The sequence below is a fragment of the Leptonychotes weddellii genome, chromosome 5 (assembly GCF_054177405.1).
Source record: "Leptonychotes weddellii isolate Sample4059 chromosome 5, ASM5417740v2, whole genome shotgun sequence".
Taxonomy (NCBI): domain Eukaryota; kingdom Metazoa; phylum Chordata; class Mammalia; order Carnivora; family Phocidae; genus Leptonychotes; species Leptonychotes weddellii.
The window spans coordinates 13,241,595-13,260,172 of record NC_138373.1 but is presented as its reverse complement, the minus strand read 5'-3'; the positions used below and the strand labels follow the sequence as shown (position 1 = coordinate 13,260,172).

Genomic DNA, 18,578 nt, shown 5'->3' with positions numbered 1-18,578 from the left:
ACACAAACCTTCGTTGCAATGTGTAGCTGGGCCCAGGGACGGGGAAGTCGACCCGAGACTGAGCTAAAAATGTTGCCCTTGAGGCGTGGGGTCTGAGGATGGACCTGGCAGAGGTCAGCACCGGGCGGTTGCACAGAGTCTTTGAGATTTTTAGCTCACACCTGTGTCCAAACGCCGTCTCCCCCTCATCAAATCCATTCTATGACCTTGGAAAGAGAAGCGGGGGGCCAAACCAGGTGTTCTCAGACCCCAGGGGAGCGGGATCAGAGGTTGTCGTGCGATGGCCACATACGCGCCTCCCCGGATAGTGGCGGGGGTGGGCACGCTGAATCCCCCTCCGGCCCCCGGACTCGGCGTGCGGCCCTCCCCCTGGGCGCGGACGCAGGTGTGACCGTGGCCCAAGGGTGTGGGCACCGGGGACGAAGCAGTTAAGGTGGGGGGCGCTTGGGCGAGTTGTCCAATACGGAGAAACAGCAGTTTGCCGGAGTTAACGTGGGCAGCTTCTTTGGGGAGGAAAAGAAGGAGGACCGTCTGCCAAGCTCCAGCTCGCCCCCCGCGTGTGTGCCTGTGTGTGCAGTGCGTGTGTGTGTGTGTGTGCGCGAGTGTGAGTGCGCGCGCGCCGAGGCGTTCCTCAGGTTGCGCTGCCTGGAAACCGAGGGAGCCATTGGAGAGGCGAAGGGGTGGGGGTGGGGGCTCCCCGTCCCTCGGAGAAGCCGGGGCGCGGGCGGCCGAGGCGAGCCCTGAACCCCGGCTCTTGACGCGGGCGAAGGCAGAGCGGGGACGGCGCCGCGGGCGGCCTCCAGGCCCCGGGGGGCCCGCCGGGGCGGAGCTGGGGAGGAGGCCGGAGCTGCATGGAGTTTCTAGGGCGCGCAACTCCGGCGGGGCCTCGGCCACTGGGCTCCGGGGCGCAGCGAGGCAGCCGCGCACATGGGCTGAGCCCGCGCGCCGGGGCTCTGCACGGCCAGCGGGAGCGGGAGGGGTAGAGGAGCGCGCCGTGCCGGGGTGCGGGGCACGCGTCCCCAGACGGGAGCAGAGGACAAGGACAGGGAGGAGCGTGCCCGGATCGCGCTCCGAGCCGACGAGGGGCTCGCGCCGGCCCGGCGCGCGCTTGGGGAGCGGCCCGGGGCGCCGTGGGAGCCGGCGGCAGCGAGGATGCCGGCGCGGGGACGCGGCTGCCGGCTGGGGGTGTGAGCGCCAGGCGGAGCGCTGCCCGCCGGCGCCTGCAGCCGCGCCGCCCCCTCCCTGCGGGCCTCGGAGGAAGCCCCCCGCGCCGCGCGGAGGCGCCTCGGAACCCGGGCTTCGGGGCTGCGGGCCCGCGCGGCCGGCCCCGGCCCAGCCAGAGGTGAGTGCCGCCGCCCGCTCGCGCCCGCCCCCGCCCCCGCCTCTTGCCTCGGTCCTCGCCCCTCTCCCCGGCGCGGGAGCCCCTGCCCCGGAGCGGGCGGCCGGCCGCGGACAACGCCTCCCATACCTGTTGGCGCGGGCAGAGGGTACGGGGCGGGCTGGGGGCCGCCCGAGCCACCTGGCCCTCCCTTGGGGTGGCCGCTGGCCGCCCGCCCGGGGGCGTGGGGCTGGGAAGGGCCGCGGGTGTCCCGCTCGGGTGTCCCGGACCGCGCGGGCTGCAGGCGGGGCGCCGGTCGCGGAGTCCGCGGCGCCGGGGGCTGCTAGGCTGCGCGCCCCCGGCCGCGGGCGCCCGGGCGGCGGGAAGGAAGCGGGAGGACAGGGAGCCACACGGCAGCCCAGGTGGGAGAGCAGGGCGGCTTCCAGGTCTCCAGGAAGCCGGAGTCATGGCGATCCGGAGAGGCGGGACGCAGGGTTCCCTCCACCTCCGGCCCCCAGCGCGGGCTGCTCGCCCTCCTGGGCGCACGGCTGGGAAGGTCCGCGGGCCCCGGGGAGCGCGGGGGATCACCGGGGAGGCCTCGGTAGCCCAGCCTGGGACCTGGCCGCTGCTCGGCTGGCCCCCGGGCCCTTAGCGGCTCCCTGGGTCGGGCGCCTGGGCAGGGGCGGGCTCCGATTGTCCCGGGCAGTCCGGGTTTACGCGGTGCCCCAGCCTCCCCGGACTGGCGCGACCGGGAGTGAACTTCCTCAGACTTGGCCCGAGGGCGCCTAGGCAGCAGCAGGTAGTTCTGGGGCGGGCCTCGGGGCCAGGGCGAGCGGAGGACGCCTCACCCCGACGGGATAGTGGTGCCGAGCGGGGACCCAGGGCTGCGTTTGGCCTCCTAGGCGCCAGCCACGTGCGCCCTCTGCCCCCACCCGCAGCAGCATTTCCCACTGCTCTTTTTTGCCGTGAGGAGGCGTGTGTGAAGAAGGCGCCTTCCATCGGTTTGAATCGGTTTGAAGCCCTCAGCCCAGGTAAAAGGGTGCCTGCAGTTCCTTGGGTGCCAAGACTGGGGCGCCATCCCCAGGCCCTGAGCCTGTTTTTCCGCAGAAAAGGGCGACTTTCCCGGGCTCGGAGAGGAGCACAAAGTACTGTGTGTGGCTGTGGTGGGTCGCGTCCACCGAAGTCTGATGAGTGCTCGTAATGATGGCATTCTCGAGTGAGTGAGAGCCTTCCCGGCGATAGAGTTGAGGTGACCTTCTCTAGGAAGAATGGGTAGATTTCTGCCTTTATGGATGTCCAGACACACAGCATTTGTGCAAATGGGAAAACTTTAACTCTTAAGATTGCCATGTTCTGCTGCTTTAACTGCTGGCTTTCAGTCAAAAAGATAAACTCTTTTTCAATTCAGGCATGGGAGCTTTGGAAAGGGTTTTAAAGCCATTTGGTGTGAAATTGCCTTGAGGCTAGAGTAGGACTTTATTATTTTTTATTTATTTATTTATTTTAATGGAAGCGGGACTCCAGCTTCTCTCCTTGGCTTGTTGGTGGTTTTTAGTTCGTCTTTGTGGGGTGGAAGGGAGTGTTGGTGGAGTCCCAGTTGTATCTGCTGCTTGTTTATCTGAGGCTTTGACCGAAGTCTAAGGTGGCAATTCAGGCCTCTGCTGTGTTTGAGCTCGGCTGTGACACCCGGTTTAGGATTCATTCCTGGAGCTGCATAACTTTGCTAGCCTCTTGGGCTGTTGGTGGCCGCTGCTGGGAACACCCCATGGCTGCCCTGGGCTGTGTTCCCCAGCCGCCTGCCTGGTGGGAGCCCAGCAGCGCGGCCCCCTCTTCCTGAGTTCACTGCAGACATGTGCGTTTTTCATGGCACTGACTGCTTGAAGAACAGCTCTGTTTACTGAGAAGCGGGCCTACAGCACTGAAGTTGGTTACTGGATGTATCCAAGCGGAGTAATGAAAATAAAAAACACTCTGGTAACACAATCCCTAGGATATTTTATTGGAGGAGCGCTAAATCTTCTTAGAATTGTGCATCCAGATCACCTTTCTCTGAACTCTGAACGCTCCTGTTGCCAGTAATCAGGCCTTTAGTGAGGGTGCAGAATAAGGGCTTTTTAGAAAGAAAGTAATTTAATTCAGCTGGTTCTGTGGAGAAAATGATAGGCAAGACTTGACAAAGACACAACTCCCTTTTCTCGCTAAGTGTGCTGGGGAGGGCTGGGGTGGGGTGAGGGTGAGCGTATGTGTGGCAACTGCTTGGTTGAGTTGAACATTTATCTTCAAAGTGGGAGGCCTCTGATCAGGGCTTAAATATTGGGCAGGGTTGGGCTCCAGTCTAGAAATGTATTTTCCATAGCAAGTGGCCTGGCGAGGGGTAGCGTGCTCCTGGGTCAACAGCCTGGGGAGAGGTATCTGTGAGCTGGTCCTTGAGCCTGGTCCTGGGGCTGCAGTCCCCGCTTTGCCAGCCCCCTCCGGTCCTGGCAGCCCCTGCAGTGCTCATAGGGTAGCAGAAGGGGGCGCTAGTTCTCATATTGAGAGGAATTCTCTGGCTCTGGTAGGTCTTGGGACATTTAAGGTCTTTGGAGACCCTCTTAATTCAGCTTTCTGAGACCCGACTTGGTACCAGACACTTTTCCACATTTGAGTTCATGTTATCCTTGTTTTTCATATTTAGAAATTGATGCCAAGGGAGGTAAATAACTGTCCTGAGGCTGTTGGCAGCTTGTGGGTAAGAGGCGTGGTTTAGGGTTTGATTCTAAGAGGCTGGGGTTCCTGATTCTAAGCTCAGGGATCTTTCCACACTACTGCTTATGAGCCAAAGAGTGTTTTGGTAACCTCTGACCTTCCGTACCTTGTTTAGTGTGAGCCCTAGAGTGGGTGCCCTATGTTTGCTGAGTGGATCCGGGTCAGCATCTCGTTCCTCGTTCCCAGTGAGTAAGCTCAGGCACAGGGGAAGCTGGGGAGGGGGAGGCTTTCTCTCCATGTGCGCCCACACTGGAGCCGCGTGAAGTTCCAGGCTAGGTTGATTTGATTATAGGCTGCTGCTTTGTTTGCACGTTTCCTGTCCGTGCCCACGTTGGTATTGGGTAGGTGGCATCTTTGCCCTTTACTCGAGGCTTAAACTGATATCATCAGTGTCTGAAATGTCTTCTCATGATGGAGAACCATCAGGTAGTGTTACCGGCAATAGCCTTTGACGCTTTTTAAAACAATGTGCATCCTAACTCTTAAGCAGTGAAAGCATCCCTCAAGATGGGCAGAGCATGGACTGATCCCTCAGTGGCTCCGTTTGAGGGTTGTTCTGAATATGGCTAGAAAGGAGGAAAATGAAAATACATTGTTGCATCCAGGCTGGGGTTTTCAAAATGAATTACGATTTTAATCGTTTAACATCTTGTTAGATTTTTTTTTTTGGTTAAAATGCATTCAGTGCCTTTTATGTGGTTCCGGATATAGAGATGAATATTAAACAGTGCCTGTCATCAAAACATTCACAGTTTAGTGGGGAAGGCAGACCGTGTGTTAGGGATACACATTTGTGAGCAGAAACGGGAGGCCTCCAGCCCAGCATGGAAATGATGTCTGAGCTGAGCTTAGAGGATGATTATGAAGTGGTCAACCTTGAACGGGGGTCCCAACGCAGAGGCAATAGGGTGAGCAAGGGGTGGGAGGTGAGAAAGCAGCCTGGAGTTTGCAGTTCCTGGAGCTTAAAGGTGGAGGCAGGGAGCAACAAGAGAAGAGGTTGGAAGGATGGATGGAGACCTTTGGTCAGGACCAGGCGCTCAGCGTTTCCCCACTGGGGGCGGGCAATGTGGTCAGATACGAGTTTTAGGTAAGTCTGGTTGGGGGCCTTGTGGAGAATGGATCTGCCAGGGAGAAGACCAGAGGTGTGGACACCAGCGAAGTTGCAGGCAACAGAAACCAACTCTGGCTTAAACTTGAAGCAAACAAAGAGATTGTACTAGCGGTGGTGATGGGGACTCACCGGACTGAAGAGCCAGAGATGGGGCAGATGGGAATTAGGTGGTCGGGGGGATCTTGGTGGCAGGAGTTACCTTCTGGTTCCTCTCAGGTGATACCATGGAAGTAAATAATCTCTCAAACTTATCCATCATCTTCATCCTCATCATCTTCATCATCCCATTATTCTACCTTCCAAAAGCTTAGAGGAAGTGTCTAACGAGCAGAGCTTTGGGTAGGTCATTGGAATGGGAGAGGGAATTTTCTGAAAGGAAGCTGGAATGATCAGTGGCATAGATATTGGACATCTCCGCCCCAGGAGGGTGAGTTGGCAGGACTTACTGATTAATTGATGTAGGGGTGGGAGTAGGAGAAAGGGAAGGGTATAATGTGGCCACTGGGTTTCTGGTTTAGGTGATGGTCTGGATAAGCAGAACAAAGCTCTGGCCAAGACGAAATAACTCACTTGTTTTCCCACCGGCGGTGTTGTGGGCAGTTGTCCATGACCAGGCTGCAGGAGAAGGTGGCGACCTATTTTAAAAAGTCTCATTAAGGGGCAGTGCTGCTGTGCATAAGTCCTGTTTAAGTAGGTTACTTTATCTCCTGCCCCACAAATCTGGATACTTGGAGAACATTCTCATTCATTCAACCGATATTTATTGAGCATCTCTGGTTCAGGGGCTGAGGAACATGTTGAAGTAGAGATGGTACCCTCCAGTTCTAGCGGTGTAACCCCCAATGAAAAATAGGCAATAAAAGTTGATGATATAATTTGAGACAGATGCAGGGGCCACTTCAGATTGGGTAGTCAACAAAGTCCTCACTGAAGAGCCATAGCTAAGCTGGGTAAGTTGGGAACGATCTGGAAAAGAACTTCAGGCGGTGGGAGCTCCAGTGCAAAGGTCCTGAGGTAGGAACGAGCCAGGTGCATTAGAAGAACAGGAAGGAGGCTAGTGTGGCAGGAGGCGAGTTCGGAGAATCAGGGGCTAGTTTGTGGGGGACCTGGGAAGTTATTTTGAGGAGTGTGGGTCTTATACTGAGTCTGATGAGAGCCCCTGGAGGGTTTTAAGTGGGAGAGTCACATAATTTATGTCTTCAAAAGATCACCCTGGTAGCTCTGCCTTCTGTATGCACTATCTTGGTACAATAAAGCGAGTTTTTATCCATCGGAGGGTAAAACAAAATGTCGTGTATAAGAGTAACAGATGGAGAGAAAATGCTTTGGTGACCTTAATTTAGTGGTTTCTAGTGTACCAATTAATTCTGGGTGCAGCCAAAACTACATCTCTAGTATGATTGCAGTTTCATTTAAAAACATGGTATAGAATAATGGAAAGAAGTGGACTAAATATATGAACACTGCTGTCATTACAAATGATTGTTATACTCTTGAAAATGAGCATACATTTCTTTTATAATCAGGAAAAAATTATTTTAAAATGTAGACACTGAGGGCCACAAGTGTCTTGAATGGGGTGTTGCGAGACTCCACCTACTACACACTTTTCCCCTCTCATTTCATTTCTGGAAATGTTAATACCCAAGCCCATGGTCCTGGTTGGGACAGAAGTTAGGATGTTTACTTTGTACCAGCTGTCCGGTCGGTGGCTCTTTGTTTTATGCTTAAAAAACATTTTTAGTGGGTTCCTGGGTGGCTCCGTCAGTTAAGCATCTGTGTTCCGCTCAGGTCATGATCTCAGGGTCCTGGGATCCAGTCCCACATCGGGCTCCCTGCTCGCAGGGAACCTGCTTCTCCCTCTCCTCCCTGCTCGTGCTCTCTCTCTCTCTCTCAAATAAATAAATAAAATCTTAAAAAGAAATTTTTAGTGATGAAAGCAAACCTTTTTTTTTTAATAAGAAATTAAAGCAACATAGAAATGCACCTTCCTGCACTCTGATTCCCAGGACCACTAACATTTCCGTACATGTACTGTTAGATTTTTTTTTCCTATGTGTTTCAGATACCTCTATCTACATTTTGCTGAAGGATTTTGGAATATTGCTAAAACAAATAACCCTATCCAAATTACTCTCCAAAATTCCTTCCTGTAAAGCTTGAAACGCAGATGACCTTTTTTCCCCTTGCAACAAAATCCTTAGGAAAACTTGAACACATAACTCCGCTAAGAGCAACTGAATCTTGCCTCTTTGGTATTCAGAGTGTTCACTGAAAGCACACTTTATAAAGAATAGAGCAATTAAATATTCATTAAAAGTTCATCTCTGAGCCTTGAAACATTATTGTTCTAGTGCTGGAGCCCAGGAGTTGGTATCATGATTGCAAACCACTTGCACTTTTCTCATTAACAAAAGTTGGCCAATATGAAAACTTAGAAGTGCAAATTAGGGAGCTTAGCTAATTATTTTGGTGACATATTTATTAAAGCAGAATATTATCCCTTGAAAACAGGAAAGGAAGAACATTCAATGTAGTGTTACTTAGGGCCATCCAGGGTGCATTTGGGAAGAGCTGTATGTCTGCATGGTCTCACCGTGCAGACTGGATTTGGGGGCTGACGTGCCAGGAATGAGCAGCCCCAAACTCAGTGTTAATGCGGCCGAACAGAGTGGGATTGGAGTCTCATTATGCGATTCGGCAGAACTGCTCTCTTCCCCATCATTACCATAATTGAGCACGTCCTTTCTTGATGAAGAGAAGAGCGACTTTGTGCTCAGAAGAGAATGATTATGATGTAATAGAGCCATGGAGTTGAAGAGGGAGCAGGGGCCTTGGTTATCTCATTTTACAGATGGGGAAAATGAAGACCAGGGAGATATCCCCATCCCGGTGCCACTTCCCTGCACTCAGCGGTGGCCCTGTGCAGTCAGAAAATGAATTTATTTTGGCAAACCCAAGAATTAGGAAAGCACTCTGAACCTGATGGAAAATGGGAGGGTTTCTGAGCTGTTCATTCATTCTGTAGAGTGTAATCTGTTTGTGTACTGATAACAGGCCTAATTACTGTGTAAACATTTTTATAGTCTGGTAAGAAAACTTCAAACATCTGTACTGCACGTTGATGTAGCATTTCAGCCTCCAGCATTCCTACTGCTTGTTCTTAAAAACCAGTTGCTCTGTTATTTAATCTGGTCTATGGTTGATGATTCATTTGATGCACAGACACGGAAACACACATTCCAGATCCAGCAGCAAGTGCAAGTGCTAATAGAGTGCTTACTCGGTGTCGGCAGCTCTCTGGTGGTTAGCACTGTCCCCATTTTACAGATGAACAGATGAAGGTGCATCTAGGTTCAGCAGCTTGCCCAGGGTCCCAGGTTAGGATGTGGTAGAAGGGAGTCACCACCACTGGAGGCCCGTGACTAACCAGCTAAAAATCTCCACCTTCCCTTGCCTGTCAAAGACGAACTCTCTGCAAGAAAGATCAGGATCTGACTTTGTGAAATCGCTTTAGTTAGATCGCTTTTGGGGGGCAAACTCATAGATGTAGAGCTGTAAAGAGGGGTCTGTGGGGATTGTGTCTTTAGGTCTGTCTTCTGGGTCGCTTCAGTCCCTCCACTTTATGAGACACGTGGTGGTAGCAGGTTGAGGATGGACTGTCTGCCCTCAGCTGAGGCGGGGGGGTTCTCTGACCCAGCCCTCAAGTTAGGTTTGTGGACACTAGCCTGCTTCTGAGCTCTGCTAGATCCAAGTACAGCTGCCTCCCGCCGTGGTTTCTATGTTATCCAAACGAATACCAACGTTCTGTGCTTCTTACACCCAGAGGTAAAGGCTGCTTTCAAAAACCCAGAAGCACAGAATCCATGGAGCCCTCAAAGGGCGGTAGGCAATAGGGAGGAATCAACTGTTTAAAAATGAGGGAAAGATAAATGCTGGCAGATCCTGTCAATGGGCCCGCACTCAGAGCTCTCCGTTGGCCTTAAATTATTACTTATGCTGCAGGTGGACTCAGAATCTTGCATAGCAGAAGGGGCTGAAGCAGTGGGCTCTTTTGGCTGCCTCAGTTTTAGCCTCTGGCCCTGGGGGGGGGGTAGGTCATGTGCTTGGAGGTCCCTGTATGAAAGGTGTTGCCGGAGAAGAAAGTTCTGTCCTCTGATTTGGAACCTTGCAGTTGGCATGAGGGAGAGGGAGAGAGAGAGCCGCTGCTGACTGGTATCACTTTGTGGGAGTGACCACTCCCTGTAGGAGCTTAGGGGCTACAGGGAAGAATCTCAGACACGAAGGTAAATGCAAGAGGCAGGTACTGATTTGGAATCGTGACCCACCTTCACAACTCCGGTGAGCGGGTGACCCGGCGGTGGTCTTCGGAAAGGTGATACAGACCTTTCCAGGGGGAGGTTGGCTGGCCCTGGATTTGCGTTTTAGAACCTAAAGTGGAGGATTTAGTTCAGCGTTTCTCAGTTGTCTGCACATTGGAATCCCCTGGGGAGCCTTAAGAAAGTCCTGATGCCCTGTCACATCCCAGACCAGTGATGTCGGAATCTTGGGGGGATGGGACCTTGCGCCCCCCCCCCCCCAGGTGATTCCACTGTACAGTCAACTTTGAGAACCAGGGTCTAGAACAGCTTTTCTCAGACAGGTGCCTGCACATCACCTGGGGATCTTGTTCAAATGTGAATTCTGATGCCTGGGTCTGGAGCAGGCTTAGAGCAAGCGAGCGAGCGAGCCTTCCTTCCTTCCTTCCTTTCTCTTTCCTTTTTATTGATTTATAATTGACATAGAATATTAGATTAGTTTCAGGTGTACAACATGGTGATTCAGTATTTTTATACATTACAAAACAATCACCTCGATAGGTCTAGTTATTGTCTGTCACTATACAAAGTTAGGACAATATTATTGGCTAGATTCCCTAAGCCGTACATTACATCCCTGTGATTTATTTATAACTGGAAGTTTGGACCTCTTAATTCCCTTCACCTATTTGGCCTGTCCCCCTCCTCCTTCTCTGCCCTGGCTACCACCATCAAGCCCCAGGTGCTGTTTCTGCTTCTGGGCCCCACTGGGTGGGCAAGACCTGGTGAGATGAATCAAGTTCCTGACTTACTTAGCTTCCCATGGAGGGCTTCTGGAACTATTGCTTTTCCATGATACTACAGTAATTTTGGTTCACTCAGGGTAGGGTTGGAACACAGGGGGCCTGGACCCTGCCTCCCATCTTTATATATTCTTAAAAAGACTAGAGCAATTAAATATTCATTAAAGGCCCATCTCTGAACATGTACGCTCCAGTATTGGAGACTAAAAGTTGGTATCATGATTACAAATGACTTGCACTTACTTGTCCTTCAGGATCCAGTGCATTCTCCTGACCCTGGCCAGCGTTTATATAGTCAGAATCAGAAGCTCGGAGAGCTGGGAGAGACCTTAGGAATTACCTAGTCTAAACCACTTGGTGTTTGGAGGGGAGGACTCTGAGACCCACAGTCTCAGGCCAGGGCTGCTGTGGACTTGAGACCAGAAGGAGGGAAGTGGCAGGGTGAGGCTTGGGGAGAATGACCTCTGCCCCTCCCCTACCCACTGGCCCCAACACCGCTCCCAGTGCAGGGGAATCCCAGGACAGAGACATCCAGAAAGACTGCAGATATAGTCACATTAAAGGCACCTAAGAACCGAGAGACGTACTGTTAATTATACCTGTGATTTTCCATCCCCTCCCTCCCCCACCCCACCCCACCAACTTCCGTTAGCTATGCAGAAGCTTGACGAAGTTCTATGCGTCTGTGGTTTGAGTTGACACCTTGACAGGTGTTCAGCAGCCTGCTCCCAGGTGGGACACTGATGCAGGCTGCCCTACTTCATGTAAAATAATTACATTTACCATTTTTACCCCAAATATTTTCCTCCTGTCGTTGAAACAAATAAAGAACACCCTCGACATACAGGTTTCTTGATGGCGTGGTGAATATGTTAAACCTGTTGTAAGAATAGTTCATAATTGATGTTCTTGGCATTTATCACCCAGCCGTGACGTGTTCAGATGACTAATAAATTATATTTTGTTGGATCCTTTTTTTCTGCTTTTCCAACTCAAGGCACCTCTTTCAGCATGTCAGTGTTGATGAGGACGGTTTCCTGCCCATTGCTTTATGCTTTGTCAGCTGCCTTCAGATGAAGACAATGGACGTGAAGCTCTGGAACTGGAATGGACATTGCTTTCTCTGCGTTGTGTGTGTTTTGCCCTAGAAGATCAAGCCTTTACATAGAGGAGAAGACGGAGGGGCACATGGAAATTAGCATAAAGATTGAGCAGTATAATTATAGCTAATGGTTATATAAGTACTCCTTTCTGAGTACTTCACATATGTTAACTCATTTAATCCTTTCAACAACTTGGTGAGGTAGATACCATGATTGTTTCTGTTTGTGTGGATGAGAATACCAAACCCCAGAGAAGTTAAGCACCTTGCTGAAAGTCACACAGCCCATGAATACTCCAGAAGCCATGCTGTTCAGCCACCAAGCTCTTCGACCTCTGTAATTCTCATTGCCCGGGATGTGCCAGGGGCTGTGGAAAACTTCTACAGAACATTTTCATACATATTTCTGATTCTGACATTTGCGTCTTAGAACACTCTTTTTACCTTCACGTGGATGCCCACTCCCTTGTACCACTGGAGTTGGTCCTGCTCGAGATGGCCTGCCATCTTTGCGTTTCTAGCTCTCTGTAGATGTGGGCAAACCCTACTTCATGAACAAGAGAATCCACAGCCAGTTGGTAGGGTAGGAATGTCAGCTGGGGCAGTTGTGTGTATGCTAAGTCTCAGATAACCTGTATTGCATTTGACTTAGAGACTTTACCATCTTCCCATTTGGCCACACCCTGGACTCAGTTTGGCTCTTCATCCTTGGTGGCCACCCACTGAACTCGTGGTGAGGTCTCTGCCTCATTCTTGCTGCATTGTTCATATTGATTTACCTCCAATTCCTCCAGTATGGGCTTCTATTGGGGGTTCTGCACCTCGTGGACAGATGGAACTCCCTGCATTCTCCCTCACTTCAGGCCCGCTCTCTGCACTGGATTTTCAGGGTCCAGTCCTTGCCTTGAATTGTGCCACAATTGCTTGGCCCTTGGTCGTGGGCGGGGGCTGTGTGATGGTTCCTTTTTCTCAAACCCTTGCCTACTGCATTGGTTTTCAGCTTGGCCTGGTCTTGGCTCTCCCTCTCTTCCTGATTTTCACACTACAGCCTGTTCCTTTTAGGGATTGGCAAACTTTTTCTGTAAAGGGGCAGATAGTAAATATTTTAGGCTTTTGTTCTTCACCCCCCCCCCCACGCTGTTGTACCAGGAAGGAGACCCTTGACAAGATGTAAATGAATAAGTGTGGCTGTGTTGTAATGAAACTGTATTTACAAAAACAAAGGGTGGCCCAGGTCGTGGCCCATGGCTTATGGTTTGCCGACTTCTGTAGGATAACTGTTCAGCGGCCTCTTTCTGACTTGTAACCTGTGATGACTGTCTCTTTAGAGGTCATTAGTATGCCTTGCCTAGAGCCCTGGGCCACTGTTTCTACTCTGAATTCCCAAGAACCCTGTACTTGTTGATCTTCCTGACCTATTACTGTCTTCACTTTGCAACCCTCGACCTTGAATAAAACCAACCATTCACTTCTTCAAATTCTCAGTCAGCTAAATTGACTCCATTAAAAATTTATGTTGTTCAACAACAGCTGGGTCCCAGATTCTTTTTACTAATCCTTCTACTGAGCTCCGGGCTGATTTCTTGTCCTATTCACTGTATGTGTATTCTTAATTTCCCACTCTTCTCGCCCATATGCATTCTCAATGGATGACCTTGCCTCCTACTTGGGGGGATCATGGGCATGAGCCCCATCACCTCTTCCCTCAACATCAGCATTCTCCACCTCTACTTCAAATTTCTTCCTTCCTGTTTCAGAGGAACAGATGTCCTTACCCCTTAATAAGGAAGACTTGGCTTTGCCATTAATCTAATGGTTTCCACTTCTCAACTCAAATCTTCCTTCCTTTAGCTCATAAACACAAATGAACCCAAGACTTTGCTTGACCTCACTGCCTTCCCATTTCCCTCCCTCTCTGTACCGCAAAGCTTCAGAGAAGGAGGGTCTGCCCCCGCCGCTCTCACTTTTTCACCTTATTCTTGTCAGGCCCGTTCACCCTTTGCTCTTGGCCAACCCTATGCCACCAGCTAGACCCCAAGACCTGGCCGTTACTGCTCACCTACTTGTACTCACTAACCTTTGTCTAACATTGTCCCCTAAGCTCTTCTTTCTGGTTTCCTCCCTTAACTCAGACAAAGGAAACCTGAAACCATCCTCCAGGTGATGCCCTGATGAAATCTCCAGCCAGCCCAGACCACCCAGACCCTTTGAATTAAACCTGACTCACGCCTGCGCAGATGGGCCATGGAGTGACCTCTGGAATGACCTACAGTCACCTTTACCTCATTATAATACTAAAATCTCTGTCCAGGGAGGAGCCTCAGCCTAATTTACGTAACATCCGATGTATGTATAGGCATGTTTCCTTAAGGCACACGAGCGACTTTACACCAGCTTCTACACAAGATGGTAAGGCTTCCCTATCTAAATATTCACCCTAAGCCTAAACAAAAGGAACACATTCACCCTCTCTCGGGGAGTCAGGGCTTTGGAAGCCATTCCCGGTGATCTTATTTGCTGCAAATAAAAGTTTTCTTTGTGTGACAGCCTAACCCGGTGCCCTTTCTGACTCCCCAAGAAGCGAACCCCCTTTGGTTCGGTCACACCTACTGTTGGCCCCCCCGCTATGTTGAGTCTTATATACTTACTATATTGTGAACTTGCTTTTAAAAGGTCACTGACATCCTCATTTTTAAAATCTAACCACATGGACTCATTTCTCAGGCCGGGAAACATTTGACACTGTCGACCTCCCCTTCCCTCATGGAACTTTCTCCTGAATGAACTCTCCTGACTTAATTTCTCAACTCTTACCTTTCTGTATGAGTTTGCTAAGGCTTCTGTAACAAAGCACCTCAGACCAGGTGAATTAAACCAGAGGAATTTATTTTTTTCACAGTTCTGGAGGCTGGAAGTCCAAGATCGGCTGTCAGCAGGATGGTTCCCTCTGAGGATTGTGAGGGAGGGCTCTGTTCCAGTCCTCTTCCCTTGGCTTGTGGGTGCTGGTCTTCTGTCTCTGCACGATCTTCCTTTGTGTGTGTCTGTGTCCCAATTCCTGTTCTTATAAAGACTAAGTCACATTGAATTAGGGCCCACCTGAATGACCATCTTTTAATCCAATAACCTCTTTAAAGCCTATCACCCACTAGGATCCCATTCTGAGGTTTCAACATCTAAATCTGGGGGGAGACCCATTTCAGCCCATAACACTTCTGTGTCTCCATGTTTCCCTTTACTCTTAAGTGTAGGTGTTCCCAACGTTCGTGCCTTGGCCTCTTTCTTTTCACTCTCTAGCTTCTCTCTTTGAATAACCTTCTTTCCTCCATCCTTGCACTCTCTCTTGTAATATCCAGTCTTACCAGATGTTAGATGTAAATTGTCCCACAGTGCCACAGACTCAACACAGCCCAAACAGATCGCACCGTTTGCTCCTCAACACACAGCTGGGAGCCCCCGGCCCCGCGGACACTCATAATAAGAAGCCTCACGCCGTCTCTGGCCCCCCTCTCCCCATCCGCATGGGATTTATCTGTGTGTCAGTCCGACCTTCTGACCCCATTGCCACTGCTGTTGTTCTGACCTGGACTTGAGCCAGCTCCCACCGGTCCATCCATTGAAAAGACAAGGTCAGTGATACCGCTCTGGTCCAGCTGCATCTCCCTGACATGAACGTTCCGGGCTCCGTAGTGACTTTCGTCTGACCTCTTTGGGCATCGAGAGCACTGTGGTCAAGTTCGGCCAGATGACAGACCTCTGTGTCTTTGCCCACACTGCTTCTGCAGCACACAGGCCAAGTTGAATCAAACCTTCCTAATGAAGTGCTGCTCCTTGGTTCCCACAGTTGAATTTAATTTCTCTTTCCTTGGTGTTTGTGTAACACGAACCTACGCATTTACTCTTAGGCTTACTGGCTTGTGCTAGGTATCATATTTAGAATTAGAGTCCTGGGAAGGTAAAACAAAAGAAAGGCACCCTTCCATTGAGGAACTAGACCTTCCATGAGCTAACTTATTTCTTCCCCTTCTACATTGTAGGCTCTTTTAAGGGGTTTGGTGGTGTGCGTGCATGCACGTGCGTGTGCATTTGTGTGTGGTTTCTCCACGGCTCTTGGCACTGTGCTTTGTTAGAGATGTTTCTTAGGTTTAATTGGAGGACGGTGCTGGGAGGATCTAGCTCTGCATTTGGGCCTTTGTGATCCTAAGACTCGGACATCAGCCCGTGTTGGTTTGCAAGGTGGTTCTCACTGCAGTAATCTTCGTCTCCCTCACTTGCTGCGTGATTATTTGCTCTAGCATCAAATGGAGTTGATAGTTCACACACTTCTTCCTCTGGGGAGGAATAGGAGTTAAATGGACTACGTCTTTCCATTGAAGGAACTGTGTCTTGAATTCTTTGGAGAAGCAGGAGAGGCAACAAAGTAAACATAAAAATGAAGGCGTTTATAAAGGGACTGTTTGAGTATGTCGGAACAGATGAATAAAGGGAGTAATTATTTGCGTTAAAATCAAATAATTCACCGTAGGGTCCTCTTCAATAGGGACTCCCCTCATGAATTGGAGTGAAGTTTCCAGCTCATTAGGTAACTGGCATAAGGAGGTGATGGGCCGAGAAAACCTGGGAGAACAGCAGCGGAAAGCTCAGTCAGAAATAACAGCAAGCAGGTCAGGTATTATAATGCAAATCACCGGGAAATAGAGTTTGAGCCCTTGGGCGGGTGTAGACCGTTTATCTTCGAGGGTGTGGCAGGTTACCATTCTTTTTTTCTGCCTTCCTAAGGCAGGCACCAATGGTCACATTTCACTCTTCTGGAGGAAGCCCTTTGGTCTCCTGCATTTACCAGGCCTGGTAAACAGCTGGTGCCTCCGGGAGGGAACCCGAAGCCCTTCACCCTGGAGGGGCTGGAAGGGGGTGCCTCCCACTTACCCCCCACCCCTTCCTTTCCTCCAGAGCTTCTTGCTGCGTCTTGTGGGTGGGGGCTTCCTAGCTCAGGCCCGTCTGGGTGCCCAAGGGCATGTCTTGTGGTCACAGCTCTGTCCCTGGCGTTTGCCCCCTGGCCATCCCATCCTGCCAGATGCTGGCTGTCATCAGTCCCCTGGTGAGCCGGCCAGACCGAGCTAACAGAGTGGTGAAAAGCAGTTGGAGCATCCAATTGCCCAGTTTAGATCCGGTCCGCCTTCCTTTAGAGATGTTCGGGAATATACTCCCCTGTGGGATGATGGGAACGAAGATTCTTCAACCCTACAGGGCTTTCCGAAGGAGAGAACCTCTGCCATCTGGTCACTGCTTTCTCCTATGTAAATGTTAAGTACAAAAGCAAAAGATTTGTGGCCAAACACTAAAAAGTAAGCAAATAGAAGAACATAAAATGTGCTCTTTATCCCACAAAACCAGAGATAACCGTGGATCATAGTTTGGAGCTAAAATCTCCCAGTTTGTTTTGTGTGTGCGTTCATGTGGGGGTTGTGGGTACTTAACAAAGCATTCCTCTACTTTTTAGAAAGGGTTGTGGTGTCGGGCACCTCCCTGGGTGGCTCAGTTGGTTAAGCGACTGCCTTCGGCTCAGGTCATGATCCTCGAGTCCCTGGATCGAGTCCCGCATTGGGCTCGGCAGGGAGTCTGTTTCGCCCTCTGCCCCTCCCCCCTCTCATGTGCTCTCGCTCTCTCGTTCTCTCTCTCTCAAATAAATAAATAAAATCTTCAAAAAAAAAAAGGGTTGTGCTGTCAGTACTGTTGTAGGCTGTTTCTTAACTTAATACACTGTGGCTGTCTCTCCAGATTGTTACATATGCTCCTACCTCATCATTTTTAAGGAGTGCATGCTATTACCCAAGTGGATACAAATGGTTATTTTTGACTTTGACTTTACTACTGAAAAATTTTGTACATTCGGAAGCATTTTTCTTTTTCTTTTCTTTTCTTTTCTTTTCTTTCTTTCTTTCTTTTTTTATTAGAGGGAGAGAGCAGGTGGGGGTGGGAGAGGGAGAAAGAATCCTAAGCAGGCTCCAAGGCTCAGTCTCACGACCCTGAGATCATGACATGAGCAGAAAAGAAGAGTCGGATGCTCAACAGACTCAGCCCCCCAGGCACCCCGGGAAGTATTTTTCTAAGGATAAATTCTTATAAGTGGAATGGTGACCAGGTCAAGGATTTGAGTAGCTTTCCTCAAGGTTGTTCCCATTACATTTCAGGCTGGGATGTATGAAAGGGCTGATTTTTACATATTCTCACCAACATTTCCTATTGGCATTAGTTGCTTTTTGAAATTTGATAGCCAAAATAGTTTCACATTGTTGTTCTGTCCTGGATTTCTGGGATCATAAGCAAGCATGCACATTTTTTTTTCATATACTTATTAGACATTTGATTTTTTTGGGGGGGGATTGCATATTGATGTATTATGTCTGTTTTTCTACCCAGATGTTCTTTTTTTTTTTTTAAAGATTTTATTTTTTAATTTATTTATTTGAGAGAGAGAATGAGATAGAGCATGAGAGGGTCAGAGGGAGAAGCAGACTCCCCGCCGAGCAGGGAGCCCGATGCGGGACTTGATCCCGGGACTCCAGGATCATGACCTGAGCCGAAGGCAGTCGCTTAACCGACTGAGCCACCCAGGCGCCCCCAGATGTTCTTTTAAAAAAATGACTTGTAGGCACACTCTGGTAGGAAGAATAGTACCTTTTGTTTATTACATGTAAAACTTTTCACATTTGCTGTTTTATATTATCTTTAACTTCTTGCTCTAAAATATATGTAATTGAATGTTTATCCTCCCCCCCCCCTTTTCTGAGGATTTATTTATTTGGTAGAGAGTGTGTGCAAGTGGGGGAGGGGCAGAGGCGGAGAGAGAGAGAATCTCAAGCAGACTCCCTGCTAAGCATGGAGCCCGACAAAGGCTTGATCCCAGGACCCTGAGATCATGACCTGAGCCCAAACCAAGAGTCCGACCCTTAACCAACTGTGTAACCCAGGTCCCCCTCCCCTTTTAAATATTTAAGTTTGGGGTCAAGCTTAGAAAACTCTTCCTCATCCTCAAGATTACATATTTACTTCAAAATTTTAAATTTATCTTTTAAATTAAAACCCACTTTTTATTACTGTAGTGTATTGCACATAGCTTAAAAAGTTGAATAGTATTCAGCGGCTTCTAGCCAAGTCCCTTGCCGTCCTGGGGAGTTGTGCTGTGGAACGGAGGTCCAAGGAG

General features: G+C 50.0%; 1 protein-coding gene across 1 annotated transcript in view; it reads left to right on the top strand.

Moving 5' to 3' along the window:
* The first annotated feature begins 1,232 nt into the window (after positions 1-1,232).
* CALN1 (calneuron 1) overlaps positions 1,233-18,578 on the top strand; it is a 383,725-nt gene continuing 366,379 nt past the window's right edge. Inside the window, exon 1 of the mRNA XM_081819640.1 lies at positions 1,233-1,342. The gene's annotated coding sequence lies outside the window, so the exon portion shown is untranslated. The remainder of the gene's footprint in view (positions 1,343-18,578) is intronic.